Below are 16,787 nucleotides of genomic sequence, written 5' to 3' on the forward strand. Positions count from 1 at the left end.
GTGGTTCGGCCTGAGGCAATCCATAGAGGACCTGGGATTGTCATTGAACTGGCTGGTGGACAATGGAGGACTATTCCCACAGCCACTGTGGATCTGAGCTTTGGTTTTGGGGTCCGGCGATGTGTGGTTGGGGTGATGGGTGGTCTGCCTGCAGCTGTTCTCCTGGGCAATGATGTGGGAGAGCTACGATGCCAATTCGTGGCTGCATGAAGCCACATGTAAGTAACGCTCTGCCTGTGTGTACTTAACCAGCGACCTGTAGAGGTCCCTAGTACGTACACAAGTTGGGAGGGGAAGGAATTGTCATGATGTATGTGCTTTTCTCCATCCCATATTTCTTGTATAAGATGCCATGTGATGTATGTTACCTTCTCACTGTATTTGCTGTAATACTATGTCAGGATGTGATGTCACTTTCCTTTGGTTGTACTTACTGAACACTTTGAAATGTCTTGGGATGTAAGTAACCATACCTTCCCCCATCTCTTGTGTCTCTGGGCCCATAATGCAATTATCTCTTGTCCACACAGCCAGGGGAACTTCTCATTGTTTCGTAAGCAGTGGATAACGCCAACTACACAAACCTGTAGACATCTCGGAGCCAACCTTCTAGAATCTTCTAGTGGGCCCAACCATTGCATAGACCCCTACCCTTGAGGGGCGGGCCCACGAGCTCAAACAATTCACTCCTGTTTCTAAATGCAGTTGGGAGTTGAGTTTTTGAAGAGGAAGGGAGCGAGATCTGAATCTGCGGACAGACCTCGCCGTCCAGTGGATTGTGTGGGATTTCTGGGACTCTGAAAAGGACTACTACGTTGTGATCTGGCACTTTGGATTATCGGGAGGTGCCCCCGAATCTGTTTTATTTGGACTTATCGTGTGCTGTTCCAGTGTTCTTGTGAATAAACCTGTTGGATCGTTCCTCGGCCTGTTGTCTCTCCTTGCTCTGCTGTACACCCCGTCACAACGCCAATATAGGACTACACTGAGGAGCTGACCAAATAATCCCAGCATCCTCTAGAGCAGTCATGGCGAACCTTTCACAGGCCGAGTGCCCAAACTGTAGCCCTAAACCCAATTTTTTTCCCGAAGTGCCACCCAATCCTATTATCTAAATAATTGATTTTAATCTTATCTTTGCAGTCTTCTCTTTAGTAGGAGGCATCACGCTCATGCATGCTTACCACACATTGAAGCTGACCCTTTCCAGACACAGCAGTTGGATTGATCTTTCTGGAAAAAATTGCAGCATATTAGACAGAGATTTTAGCATGGAAAGCAATCAGATGTCACCCTGTAACCACATCTACATTTCAAAGTCTGAACATCTTGAAATCCCATAAAGACGTACGAGTTGCTCCCCTCCCCTTTCATTGTGTAGTTAGGTCCCCCTTCCTGGGCCACTTCTTGGTAAACATGTCCCCCATCCTGATATATATTTCCTACATTCTGATATATTTGTCCCCATTATGGCCCCATCCTGGTAAATATACCTCATCCTGATAAATGTCCCCCATTCTGGCATGTTCCCCCATGCTGGTAAATGTACCCCATCCTGACATATTGCCCATCCATGTAAATGTTCCCCCATCCCGGCATGTACCCCATTCATGGTAAATGTCCTTCATCCTGGTAAATGTTCCCAATCCTGGTTAATGTACCCCCATCCAGGTAAATGTACCCCCCATCCAGGTAAATGCCCCCCTTCCAAGCATGTACCCCCATCCTGGTAAATGTCCACCTTCCTGGTAAATATTCCCTATCTTAACATGTTCCCCACCCTGGAAATGTACCCTATCATGGCATGTTTCCTCCATCCTGGCATGTATGTTTTCCCCATCCTGGCATGCATGTTTTCCCCATCCTGGCATGCATATTTCCTCCATCTTGGCATGTATGTTTTCCCCATCCTGGCATGTATGTTTTCCCCATTCTGGCATGTATGTTTTCCCCATCCTGGCATGTATTTTTTCCCCATCCTGGCATGCATGTTTCCTCCATCCTGGCCTGCATATTTCCTCCATCCTGGCATGCATGTTTCCTCCATCCTGGCATGTATGTTTCCTCCATCCTGGCATGCATGTTTCCTCCATCCTGGCATGCATGTTTCCTCCATCCTGGCATGCATGTTTCCTCCATCCTGGCATGCATGTTTCCCCATCCTGGCATGTATGTTTCCCCATCCTGGCATGCATGTTTTCCTCCATCCTGGCATGCATGTTTTCCCCATGCTGGCATGTATGTTTTCCCCATCCTGGCATGCATGTTTCCTCCATCCTGGCATGCATGTTTCCTCCATCCTGGCATGCATGTTTTCCCCATCCTGGCATGCATGTTTTCCCCATGCTGGCATGCATGTTTTCCCCATGCTGGCATGCATGTTTTCCCCATCCTGGCATGCATGTTTTCTCCATCCTGGCATGCATGTTTTCCCCATCCTGGCATGCATGTTTTCCCCATGCTGGCATGCATGTTTTCCCCATGCTGGCATGCATGTTTTCCCCATCCTGGCATGCATGTTTTCCCCATCCTGGCATGCATGTTTTCTCCATCCTGGCATGCATGTTTTCCCCATCCTGGCATGCATATTTCCTCCATCTTGGCATGTATGTTTTCCCCATTCTGGCATGTATGTTTTCCCCATCCTGGCATGTATTTTTTCCCCATCCTGGCATGCATGTTTCCTCCATCCTGGCATGCATATTTCCTCCATCCTGGCATGCATGTTTCCTCCATCCTGGCATGTATGTTTCCTCCATCCTGGCATGCATGTTTCCTCCATCCTGGCATGCATGTTTCCTCCATCCTGGCATGTATTTTTTCCCCATCCTGGCATGCATGTTTCCTCCATCCTGGCATGCATATTTCCTCCATCCTGGCATGCATGTTTCCTCCATCCTGGCATGCATGTTTCCTCCATCCTGGCATGCATATTTCCTCCATCCTGGCATGCATGTTTCCTCCATCCTGGCATGTATGTTTCCTCCATCCTGGCATGCATGTTTCCTCCATCCTGGCATGCATGTTTCCCCCATCATGGCATGCATGTTTCCTCCATCCTGGCATGTATGTTTCCTCCATCCTGGCATGTATGTTTCCTCCATCCTGGCATGCATGTTTCCCCCATCATGGCATGCATGTTTCCCCATCCTGGCATGTATGTTTCCCCATCCTGGCATGCATGTTTTCCTCCATCCTGGCATGCATGTTTTCCCCATCATGGCATGCATGTTTCCTCCATCCTGGCATGTATGTTTCCCCCATCATGGCATGCATGTTTCCCCATCCTGGCATGTATGTTTCCCCATCCTGGCATGCATGTTTTCCCCATCCTGGCATGCATGTTTTCCCCATGCTGGCATGCATGTTTTCCCCATCCTGGCATGCATGTTTCCCCATCCTGGCATGCATGTTTTCCCCATGCTGGCATGCATGTTTTCCCCATGCTGGCATGCATGTTTTCCCCATCCTGGCATGCATGTTTTCCCCATCCTTGTATGCATGTGTCCCCCTCCATGCTGGCATGTGTGTTCTCCTCCTCCCCCCCCCCCCCCCTGCTGGCATGTGTGTTCTCCTCCTTCCCCCCCCCCGTGCTGGCATGTGTGTTCCCTTCCCCCTCCATGCAGACATGTGTGTCGCCCCCCCCCCCCCCGCTGGCATGTGTGTTCTCCTCCTCCATCCCCCTCCCCCATCCCATGCTGGCACTGGCCCCCTCATCCCCACCTTGGCACAGGCGCACACAAGTTATAATAAATAAAAAAGAAAAAAAAAAAACACATACAACTCACCTTCCGCTGCGCGACGCCGGGTCTCAGTTCCCACGTGGCCAGAAGACGTGATTACGGCTGCGCCACTCACTGACGCTCCTCCATCTCCTAAGCAACACACCTGCAGCCGGGGGAGGAGGAGTGTCAGAGCGAGGAGAAATGTCTCCTCCGCTCCAACACAGTTTTGATCAGCCGGCATGACTGCACCAGCAGATCAAACCGGCAGGATCAGGCGACAGCACGCGTGCCAGCAGAATGGGCTCTGCGTGCCCCTGGTGGCACGCGTGCCATAGGTTCGCCATCACTGCTCTAGTGCCTTCCGTAAATCGGATGAGACTCGTCCATTCAGGTCTGTGTCTGCACAAACCATCAGATTCCCACCAGCTCCACCATACAGCAGACATTGTGTTACGGATACATTGCAGTTCTGTAATGTAGGAAGCTGTAAATGGTCTTGTAAATTATTAATAGCGGCTGTAAATACCGGATTGTATATGGATGACAAATGAGAAAAGACTTGTCCTAGTTTTCTGGATGAAGCTGTGATGATTTTTTTCATCCGGCCGTGTGATGCCGGTGTGTCGCCCATCTGTAGCGGTCGCCCCAGGGACATCGCTCCACCTTCTGGGACGCCACAAGGGCTTCTCCTGGCTGCCGCTGGCAACAGGTATGTCAGGTTTATTTACATGGAAGTCGTGACGCCACTCACGGTTTGCGGTCAGGGTTATGGGTGACCGCCACTGTAGGTTTAACGAGCTTCTGGGGCTGATGGAATCTGCAGTCAGGTGGTGAGGCCTCCCGTGAGTGAGGCTGGCCCCATGGGCTTGAGTGTGTGTGGAACAACAGGTCGCAGAATAACTCAGTCGCAGTCCAAGATGTCTTTCAACTTGTTTACTCACTTTCAGGTGTTGTTGTGAGGTAACCTGGGCGATGCTGAGATGAACAAGGTGGAACCAGGTGTTCCCGCAGGCTGGTCTAAGGCTAACCATTAACTCGCCTTCCTAGCACTTCTTGTTTCGGATAACCCCTGACTTGAAGTACCGTGGGATTCATCCAGGGAAGTCGCAACTGCCTTTTCTCCCCTTTCTGGCCCATTTGCTGGCAGCGTGGACCAAGGAAGAAGGCTTCAGGCTCGATCCTCCTTATGGGCCCCCTCGCTGCTGATGCTCGGACTCTGTTTGGTTGGTGCGGGACTTCTTGTCCCCTCACCGGCAGGTTTAGCAGACCACTAAATGGATGTCTGGCTCTAGAGACCTGTTCCCCGTGCGTGCCTAGCCACCAGAAGTCTTCATACACGACCAGCTGACTTCCTCAGCGACTTTCTGTCCAACTTGCTGGTGACCGATCTCCCCCGCTAACGGCTACTCCACATGCAGGGTCTGACTAGCGTCTTGTGTGTCTGCTTGCCACCACACTCACTATCAGACTGGCTCTACTCCTCTCACTTTTCCTGACAGCCACTGCAACCTAGCTTGCAGCTCCTACCCTACACCACTAGCTGAGATGTGGAGGAACGCCCCCTCTTGGGTCTGCCCAAGGGTCTCCTCTAGTGTGTGGGAGACCTGGTTGCTATGTGTCTGTGCGTACACACCCTATTTCAGCCTTTGGAATCACCTGTAAGCACTGACCCAGCATGTGTGCAGTACTCAGTAGCGCCTGACCAGGTCAGGGGCGCCACACCGGCATTAGAGGCCGTTACATCCCGGGAAGAGACAGGATTTATCTAGAAAGTGTAAAATCTTTCCTTTCCCTGAATATTTCTGCCTCCGGTCATATGCTGTCTGCCGGTATAACGGGCTCCGCACCACAAAACTTACATCCAACTCATCAATTGTGGTGTTTTCTAGGTCACTTTTTTGTCTTCCCTTTATTATTTTTTAGATTCGAATTCTTCAAAATGATGCAAGAAAAACTATTCACACCCGGTGAACTTTTCCACATTTTTTCACATTACAGCCACAAATTTTTTTATTGGGTTTTTATGTGATAACAACACAAAGTAGCAAACATTTGTGAAGTATAAAAGAAATTATACATGAATTTCTAAATATGTTAAGAAATTTAACTCTGCAAATTGTGATGTGCATTAGTATTCAGCCCCCTGAGGGAATACTTTGCAGGACCTCCTTTAACTATAATTACTGCTGCCAGTCTCTTGAGGGATGTGTTTACCAGCTTTGCACATCTAGAGGTGACATTTTGTCCCTTCTACTTTATAAAACAGCTCTATCTCAGGTAAATTGGATGAAGGCGTCTGTGAAGCAATTTTCAATTCTTATTCTTTTGCTTTTAAAAATATTCATTATTCCATAAGACCAAATTTGTGGAGTTTATGACTTAAGGGCACTTTACACGCTGCGATATTGGTACCAATATCGCTAGCGAGCGTACCCGCCCCCGTTGGTTGTACGTCACGGGCAAATTGCTGCCCGTGGCGCACAACATAGCTAGGAACAGTCACACTATACTTACCTGCCTAGTGACGTCGCTGTGGCTGGCGAACCGCCTCCTTTCTAAGGGGGCAGTTTGTTCGGCGTCACAGCGACATCACTAAGCAGCCGCCCAATAGAAGCGGAGATGAGCGCGACGAACATCCCGCCCACCTCCTTCCTTCCTCATTGCCGGCGGCCGCAGGTGCGATGTTGTTCCTCGTTTCTGCAGTGTCACACATAGCGATGTGTGATGCCGCAGGAATAACGAACAACATCGTACCTGCAGCAGCAACGATATTAGAGATTAGAACGACGTGTCAACGATCAATGATATGGTGAGTATTTTTGATTGTTAGAGGTCGTTCGTACGTTTTACACGCAACGACGTTGCTAATGAGGCCGGATGTGCATCACGAATTCCGTGACCCCAACGACATCTCGTTAGCGATGTCGTTTTGTGTAAAGTGGCCTTTATAGTTGTCCTGTGGACAGATTCTCCCCCTGAGCTCTGGATCTCTGCTGCTTTTCATTTGACCACAGGCCTCTTGGCTGCTTCTCTATAATTAGTGCTCTCCTTGCTTGGGATGTCAGTTTAGGTAGACGGCCATGTCTTTGTCGTTTTGCAGTTGTGCTTTATGTGACAACCAAGCATCTGGAGATTTGTGTGAGGGGTGAACTGTTCTTAATTAGGCCACAAATATTGTGCCTTTGATTGGCAAAGTAAGAGAAGTTGGCCATTGTTTCATGTCAGACTGACCAGAGCCCTATTGTCTGTTAAATAATGATTACCTCAGCCTCTTTGACTACATAAATCACTGGAAAATTATGAAGTCAGATTGAACTGAATCAATGAGAGAACAGCCATCTCCCATCAATCCTATAAGACACAATAACCTGAAATGAAAACTGAGGGTATAAAAAGAGCTTTGCTCCTGTCACCACATTCATTTTGCAGGACATCAGCCTAAGATCCACATTTTCAGCTGGAGGATCACAGATGTGCTTCACTGCTCATTGGTGAGCCCACAATTGTGCCTGGAGAACCCAGGTCAGGATCATTCAGTTGACTGGCTACATATCTTGCTGTGCTCAGTCATCTTTCTAAGCTTACCGCTATCTCCTCTCAGTGGGTGCTCGTTAAAACCAGGGTTCTGCTGACTGGGATAGTTAGCTCAGGAAGCCCCAAAGTCACAAAGATTCTAATCCCTCGCGAGCCAACAGATGGATGAGACTCTGTCGCTTGTACCACCTTGTGTTCTTTCTGGAAATGTACGATACGTGTTTGCCTCTTGGTGAACAAATAAAATCTTACCAAGGTGTGGCTCCCTCACCCTGTGTTGTCTGAGTAGTGTCCTGCCCACAAGGAAGGAGTGTGGGAGTTCAGTGGGATGAGCCCTGGTCTGAGCGGTCTTTCTTAAGACAGCCAGGCCAGTGTACGACCGTACCCAATGACCCTCATGTCTCCACACCATACTCCTGCCATTTTTGGATGATGGATTGAATAGTGCTTAGTGAGATGTTCAGAGCTTTGGCTATTTTTTTTATAGTCAAACCCTGCTTTACTTTTCTCCACAACTTTATCCCTGACCTGTCTGATGGGTTCCTTGGTTTTCAAGATGCTGTTTGATCCCTAATGTTCTCAAACAAAACCTGTGAAATCTTCACAAAACAGCTGTAGTTATACTGAGAAGAAATGATACAGGTGACACAATTTACTAATTTTGTGACTTCTGGAGGCAATTGGTCACTCAGGGGCATCATACTACAAGGGGCTTAATACAGATACACGTCACAATATTCAGATTTATAGTTTTAAATATTTAGAAAACCATCTATTATTTCCTTTACACTTCACAAATACTTGTTACTTATTGCTGGTATATCACATAAAATCACAAAAAAGGCATTTACATTTGTGGGTATGATGCTAAAATAAGTGGAAACGTTTCGGGGGTGTGAATACCTTTACAAGGGGCAAAATTCCTTCATGACTAAAAATATTAGACTAGTTCCCTGGATCAATGTCCCATCACAAAATCTAGTACTGATAACCTGCAATAATATACGTTTTAATGAAGGCATCCAAGCCCACCTTGAATTTTTGTAGTCTATCAACATTTATCACATAATGGTTCACCATATTCTCACTGCTCTTACAGTAAAGAATCCCCATCTGTGATTATGATTGAACCTCCTTGTCATCATTGCAGGCCTCAGTTGTAAAAAGCTCATTAGAAATATCTCAGTAATGCCCCTGATATACTTGTAGATTGTAATAAAATCGCCCCATAGCCTTTGTGTTTCCAAATGAATAACCCCAAGCTTGCTAACCTGTCCTCCTATTGCCATTTTTCCATTCCTTTATTGGTCGCTTTTCTCTGCACCCGCTCTAGTTGAGTTATGTCGTCCTCATTCACTGGAGCCCGAAATTGTGCAGAATATTGTAAATGTGGCCGCACTAGTGACTTGTATAGAGGCAAAACTGTTCTTGTCCAGAGCATCTGTGCCTCGTTCACTGCATCCTATTATATTATCTGCCTTGGCAGCAGCTTCCTGGCACTGGTTGGTTTTCTTGTCCACCCACACACCCACGTCTTTTTCAGTGTCATTATTATGCAGTAATTTTGCAAATGTTTAAAAATAAAAGCAAGTTTAAAAATCAGCCAAAAAAATCTGGAAAGCTAAAAACCTGCAAACATACAAAAAAAATAAAAAAACAAAAAACCAAAACAAGCAAACCAATGAATATTATAAAATAGTCACATGCCATATGTGATGCCCTGGACTAGGCAGGTAGTCACAGATAGGCCCTTGCATAACACCTGTCCCCTAAAAAGGTGTCATCAGCCAACCTTAAAACCCTAGTCACCTCTCTCAGGGCTTGAAGGACACACAAGGGGGTGTGCCCAGGCGGTTGGACACGTCCACCGAGGAGTTCAGAGAGCCTGAGGCAGGAAAACAGAGCAGTTTAGTTTTGGAGTTCAGTCAGTCTAGTCCTGAAGTTCAAGTCTAGAGGCAGGCTTGTGTGTCAGGTGTGCAACTCACTGACAGGGTAGGAGCCCCGGTACCTCTTGGCTAGGAGGCAGATGGTGGCCTCAGCCTGCAGGAGCCGGGAAGACGGCTCGGTGGAACCGTAAGGGACCGGGACAGGGTAGTGGCCCGCCAGTACCAAACCGGGGAAACGACTGGAAACCGGAGCACAAAGGGGGGTACTCAGAGCCTGAAACGAGATCCAGAAACTACTGGACTAAGTTAATTAACTGACTGAGGTCTGGACTTTAGGTCCTTTCCCACCCAAGTCCCGACTGAAAACAACAGCCCACCAAGGGGGATAGAAAGCCACCGCTCAGGCATAGAGATCCCACGGGCCAGCGTCTGCGGGCACAGGGCTCTCCCGACATACACAAAGCTGGGGAGCGGAGTCCAGTCGCGGAAGCGTAGGCAGTCAACAGCTACACAACACGGTGCAGGAGAAAGGCAGAGACCACCGACCGGGTGGGGGACCAGACGCAGCTGGCACCGACCACCATCATCTTGGTTTAACAGAGACTTGTGTGTGTCAATCACCGTGAGTACAACAGTCCCCTCGGGCCGTGCACCGCCCTGCACCGCCCCACACAAACACCTGCCTAACCAACGGGTCCCGGGGCCATCACCCCTACCCACGGAGGGGTTAACACCTAGCTGCGCAACATCTCCCCCGGGTGCCCAGTAAACATCAGCGGTGGTGCCCATCTTCACCACAACCCGTTGGTGGCGTCACGAACTTAACCAAACCACGGCCCCGGCCGTAAACCTACGTCCCCTCCAAAGCGCCAGTCCCCTTTCAGAGCGAAGTGACCCGGGGTCCGGAGGCGCTCGAGCCACCCACCGACGAGCCCGGATCCGAGCGTCTCGGCTGCAGCTGAGCGCGGGACCCTACACATACATGACAAGTAAAAGCCGCTTCTTAATATTATAGGATCAAAAATCTTCATTTCGATTCCTGCAGCCCCAAAACCATGAATTGTCTTCTCCTTCATGCCATATAAAGTCTACAGTAATTATATGACTGTACAGGATTCTTTATGATGTTACATAGTCATCTTCTCCCCATTCAGGTCCCTACAATATCGAATCTCTCTGTGGAGATCTTCTATATAAGAAAATTCTCCTAATTGACCTATCAAGGATGGATAAGGACAGGGACAAGATGGCGGAGAGGATATTACACCTCACCCTAGAGATCCTCTTCCGGCTTACTGGAGAGGTGAGAGATTCTGATGACGTCACATTACATCATTCTTATCTATGGGAATAAAGGCAGCGTGACACGCTACGATATGTCTGCCGATATGTCGTCGGGGTCACGGATTCCGTGACGCATATCCGGCATCGTTAGAGATATCGTAGCATGTGACAGCTACGAACGAGTGTCAACGAGTAAAAATACTCACCTTATCGTTGCTCGTTGACACGTCGTTCATTTTCATAATGTCGTTCCTCCTTCTATGCGCCGGTTGTTCATCGTTCCCGGGGCAGCACACATCACTCCGTGTGACACCGCGGGAACGATGAACTGCAGCTTACCTGTGTCCCGCTGGCAATGAGGAAGGAAGCAGGTGGGCGGAATGTTATGTCCCGCTCATCTCCGCCCATCCGCTTCTATTGGGCGGCCGCTGTGTGACGTCGCTGTGATGCCGAACGCCCCTCACCCTTCAGGAAAAGGATGTTTGCCGCCCACAGCGAGGTCGTGCGGGAGGTAAGTACATGTGACGGGAGTTAATGACTTTGTGCGCCACCGGCAACAAATTGCCTGTGACGCACAAACGACGGGGGCGGGTGCGATCGCATGATATATCGTCCCGTGTAAAGCAACCTTTACAGATGGACAGAACTGGAGAGGTGAGGACTCTGGAAATGTCTATAGTGAGATTTATTACTGTGTCTCTCCATAACCAGGATTACACAGTAGTGAAGAAGACCTCTAGTGAGCGCTGTCAGGCCCCTGTGTCTGAGGGATGGGGAAGACCCCTGAGCCCAATCACGGGGCCTCCACCTCACCCCCCGATACATGAGGACATCAATGACCAGAAGATCCTAGAACTCACCTACAAGATGATTGAGCTGCTGACTGGAGAGGTGACACTGCTGGGAATGCTGGGACATTATACAGTAATGCTATGAAGGGATCGGGGGGTGACGGTATCATTGTATGTGTCAGGTTCCTATAAGGTGTCAAGACGTCACCGTCTATTTCTCCATGGAGGAGTGGGAGTATTTAGAAGGACACAAAGATCTGTACAAGGACGTCATGATGGAGGTTCCCCAGCCCCTCACATCACCAGGTAATAGACAGGACTAAATACTAACGGCCTATAATTATCTGTATGTAAGGAATGAATTCAGTCCCTGTATGTGTCTCCTCCAGTTCTATCCAGTAAGAGGACAACACCAGAGAGATGTCCCCGTCCTCTTCTCCCACAGGACTGTAAACAAGAAGATCTCGATGTTCCTCAGGATGTGTTTCCTCCAGCTCTATCCGGTAAGAGATATCTACTCATGTACTTTCTGCACTAATTTTGTGTTTACATTTTTAGACTTTCTACTCTGGGGTTTTTTCAGCTGTATTTTCTTTGCTTCTGCTTCTTCTGCTGTTTGTTTCTAGTCCCTTCTCTATGTCATTATGAAGGCAACTCAAAGACCTGCAGAGGGTTCATAAATACCCTGTTTCCCTTAAAATAAGCCCTAGTTGCAGGCAGGTCCAGCGTTCGGAGGAGTCAAACTGTGCAATTTCTCAGGAACACCACTTTCTTAAGGACCTAAATCAGTTGCATTCGGAAGTTGATTGTTTAAGGACCTTTGATGAAGTCCTATGACATGATGTAACCAAAGGTCTCTTAATTGCAGGAATCTAAAAGAACTGAACAGGACACAGGCTGGCATACAGGACTGGTATTAGGGGAAAGAGAGAGCAAACTGGGCAATTTAACAGGGCCCCCATTCTCCTAGTGGCCCCAGTGTTTATATATCGATTATAGGACTGCTTAAGAACCTTTTTGACATCAAAAAAGTTACAGCCGCACACTGAAATACCAAATTTTTAAAACTACCAAAAAATATCTAATAAAATTATTGTTGTAGAGAATGTGAACTACAGGCAAACTACCCTGGAAGGATTGGAGACACCTATAGAAGGACATTTGACACCTAGACCTTGATTCTTCAAAGCAATTATGCCAGAATTCTGTCAGAAATCACTTTTCAATCAATTATTTTGTGCAACAGAGTTGTGAAAATAGATTGTACGACTAAATCCTCATGGCGCGCTGTGCTGACATCACTCGCATGTCCTTCAGCTCCCAGCAGTACAAGCAGACATGGCCTCGCCACCGCGAAGAAGCTGACTATGAAGCATGTGACTGTGATCGGAGGAGGCCTAATGGGTGTCAGGATAGCGCAGGTAGCTGCAGCAAACGGAAACACTTTTGTTTTAGTGGACCATACTGATGACATCTTGAAAAAGTCTGCAAAAAGTATTGAAGACAGCTTGAAAAGGGTCACTAAGAAGATGTTTGTGGACAAGCCTGAGGCTGCTTCACAGTTCATCAGCAAAACACTCTCAAACTTCATCCCAAGCACAGACCCAGCGGCCGTGGTGCACAGCAACGATCTGGTGTTGGAAGCCATACTAGAAAACTTAGAAGTGGAAAAATGCACTAATCAAGACACTGGACAAATTTACACCAGAACACACCATATTTGCCAGCAACACATTCTTATTGGCAATAACTGACATAGCCAACTCCACAACTAGGCAGGATCAGTTCGGAGGGCTGCATTTCTTTAATCCAGTACCAATGATGAAGCTGGTGGAGGTCATTAAGACACCAATGACTAGCCAAATGACTTCTGACTCTCTCATGGACATCAGTAAAACCGTAGGAAAGACGCCTGTGTCATGTAAGGACACCCCAGGATTCATTGTTAACCGTCTTCTGGTACCATACCTAATGGAATTCGTGCATCTTCATGAAAGAGGTCATGCATCTAAAGCCTGCTTTACACGTTACGATTAAGCATACGATATCGTATGCGATCGTAACCGCCCCCATCGTATGTGCGGCACGTTCAATTTGTTGAATGCGTCATACAATTTTTTCTCCCATCACACGCACTTACCCTTCCATACGACCTCGATGTGGGCGGCAAACGTCCACTTCCTGGAGTGGGAGGGACGTTCGGCGTCACATCGACGTCACGCGGCAGCCGGCCAATAGAAGCGGAGGGGCGGAGATGAGCGGGACGTAAACATCCCGCCCACCTCCTTCCTTCCGCATTGCCGGCGGGAGCCGCGGGACGCAGGTAAGATCTGTTCATCGTTCCCGGGGTGTCACACACAGTGATGTGTGCTGCCTCGGGAACATTGAACAACCTCACGTTCAATTTTTAGGAATTGAACGATGTGCGTGCGATGAACGTTTTAACGTTCAATCGCATGGAGGTATCACACGCTACAATGTAACTTACGATGCCGGATGTGCGTCACTTACGACGTGACCCCGCCGACACATCATAAAATATATTGTAGCGTGTAAAGCTCGCTTAAGGAAGACATGGATATTGCAATGAAATTGGAAGCCCGTTTCACAATGGGTTCTTTTGAGCTTTTGGTTTAAGTTGGTCTTGATATTAGTAAATACACCATTGATGGTTGGTACCAGATAGAACCTGAAAATCCCCTTTTTGCCCCCAGTGAATTGCACAATAAGCTTGGAAAGAAGACCGGAGAAGGATTTTATAAAGGCAGATGGTTGGCCTGGCTGCACTGCAGAGCTATTTTCATAGTCTCTTGTTTGCTTTGATTACGATGACCGTTGTTTTTTTTTACATTGCATGGTTTTCTTAGCACTTATTAAAACTCTAGCGCCTTACAGTCATGATTATCTATTTCATCAACATCCTTTTGTACCGCTGATTCCAAACATTGATACGTCATAGCCATTCTACAGTCAATAATAAATGAATGTACAAAAAATAAATTGTGCAACTTTTGGAGGTTTCACGCCAATTTTAACCAACTTTGCCAAAATGGGCAGAGCTTGGCCAGAAGACGGGTGTGATGCCACCACTTCTCTAATTCATAACAAACTGCGACGTTCCCTATATCAGAAATCTCACGCCAGTCCCTGATGTCATTTGTCAGTGTATATCACCGGTCTTGATGAATTGGAGCCCTAATGTTTATCTGCACAAACAGCAAGACCCTGCTACCTACTTTGGTTACAAAGCCTAAGGATAGGCCATCAATGTTAGTCCCGGACAAGCCCATTAAATATTTGGCATCTGTCTCTATTTTATTTTCGTCTTCGAAAAAAACCTTTTTGAAATTGTCTATGTTGTGGATCAATGTCACAACGAGATGCTTGCAGGCATCGCCAACTGTCATGGCGGCATCAGGATCTGTGGAAACTACAAATTTTGGCACTCTGCTTGCTAACATCTCTGATGCCTGTGAGCAGCGCAGGGAGATGCAGGCGTCGAACCACATAATTAGTAAGACTAGCAAGAGTTATACTCTGCTGGGCTCCTTGTTAATGTCTTTGATCACATGCTGTAGTGGAGTCAGTATCATTTGCTCCCCTTCTGTATATGCTGGCTGGACTATTCCATTAATGCCAGCTATAGTTTACCTAAACAGGTGAGGTGTTGTAATACAAACTAGTGGTTGTTGTGCATTATTGCTGTGAGCAGTTGTGGTATTAACCTTTGTTGTCTTTTTGTTTCTGCCTTCCTGCTCTTACTTTTCTCCTTGGTCTCTCACTGTTTATTTCTGTGAGTTTAAAGTGTGTCTGAATTTTGGTTTTCCTGTCAGTCTTAATCTGTATTTCCATCATACTCCTGCCCCTTCCTTCCACGTTCAGGGGTAAGCCAGAGGTTAGGGATAGCCTAAGGTCTCCTAGCATGAGGGAAAGTATAGCAGCCCCCTGTCCCTCATTATTCTACAGTCACATTGCGACATTTAATCAGATTATTTACTGTAGCACATTCCAGAGAACTGGTGCTAGGAATGGGAGATCCAAATTAACAAAGATGTAACTCTTAGATCTCGAAATTGGAAAACAGATTCAGAATAATTTGTTTCCTAATTTAATTTCTTATGTTATAGTTTAAAAAAATAAATCTACTTTCAAAATTATATCATAAAAAATAATAATTGTGTTTATTTTTAGCCGATGACTATATCAGGAGTTCAGATGGAAATCTAATATCTTCAGAATCTAAAACAGATGATGAAAGTGTCACACATGATACATATGAAGAGCATGCTGCTGTCCCAGATATACCTCCAGTCCTTCCTTGGAAAGCTCTATCATCTGATCTTTTCAAACAAGTCCAAAATTCCAATTTATTACAGAATTGTAAGCAAAATAAAAGTTACAGAAGGCATGTGGAACGTGAAAAGGCTCCTACAAGGGAGAAGCCATTTTCATGTTCAGAGTGTGGGAAATGTTTTATTCGGAAATCAGACCTTGTTAGACATCAGAAAATTCACACAGGGGAGAAGCCATTTTCATGTTCAGAGTGTGGGAAATGTTTTAGTCAGAAAATAACCCTTGTTACACATCAGAAACTTCACACAGGGGAGAAGCCATTTTCATGTTCAGAATGTGGGAAATGTTTTAATTGGAAATCACAACTTCTTGAGCATCAAAGTTGTCACACCGGGGAGAAGCCATTTTCATGTTCAGAGTGTGGGAAATGTTTTAATAGGAAATCAGACCTTGTTAGACATCAAAAAAATCACACAGGGGAGAAGCCATTTTTATGTTCAGAGTGTGGGAAATGTTTTATTCACAAAATAAGCTTTATTAAACATAAGAAAATTCACACAGGGGAGAAGCCATTTTCATGTTCAGAGTGTGGGAAATGTTTTATTCAGAAATCACACCTTGTTGTTCATCAAAGATCTCACACAGGGGAGAAGCCATTTTCATGCCCAGAATGTGGTAAATGTTTTACTAAGAAATCAGGTCTTGTTTACCATCAAAAATATCACACAAAATAAACAATGTTTATGTTCTGAAGGTGGAAAATGTTATTCTCAGAAATCAGATCTAGTTAAACATGTGAAGAAGCCGCACAGGGAAGGAACCTTTTTCATGTTGTGTATAATTGAAATGTATAACTTGTAAATCAAGTCTTTGCGACCATCAGAAAACCAACAGAGCGGAGCAGCCATTCTTGCTTTCAGAATTTGGCAAATGTTTTTATCATTAATCAGGTCCTGTTGTCAGATGAGTCACACAAGAGAAGCCATCATAATGTACCATAATTCAAAGGGTTTATCCAAAACTCGGCTACAATTGATCAAGTAAGAATTGGTGAGGGAAAGAAATGTTTTCTCTCTTTTTAAACTTATCATATTTTTCGGACCATAAGACACACCTAGGTTTTGAAGGAGAAAAATAGGGAAAAAGATTGAAGGAAAAATGTGGTCATGCCGCACTGTTATGGGGGAATCTGCTGCTGACACTGTTACAGGGGTAATATCCCGTAGTTTCTAGTGCAATGTGTTTGATGACTTTTCCTTTAAATAGTGCTAATC

General features: G+C 46.4%; 1 pseudogene; it reads left to right on the plus strand.

The window, feature by feature from the left end:
- Positions 1-10,370: 10,370 nt before the first annotated feature.
- LOC142259049 (uncharacterized) lies at positions 10,371-16,331 on the plus strand (annotated as a pseudogene).
- The last annotated feature ends 456 nt before the right edge of the window (positions 16,332-16,787 follow it).

The sequence above is a fragment of the Anomaloglossus baeobatrachus genome, assembly GCF_048569485.1.
Source record: "Anomaloglossus baeobatrachus isolate aAnoBae1 chromosome 5 unlocalized genomic scaffold, aAnoBae1.hap1 SUPER_5_unloc_23, whole genome shotgun sequence".
Taxonomy (NCBI): domain Eukaryota; kingdom Metazoa; phylum Chordata; class Amphibia; order Anura; family Aromobatidae; genus Anomaloglossus; species Anomaloglossus baeobatrachus.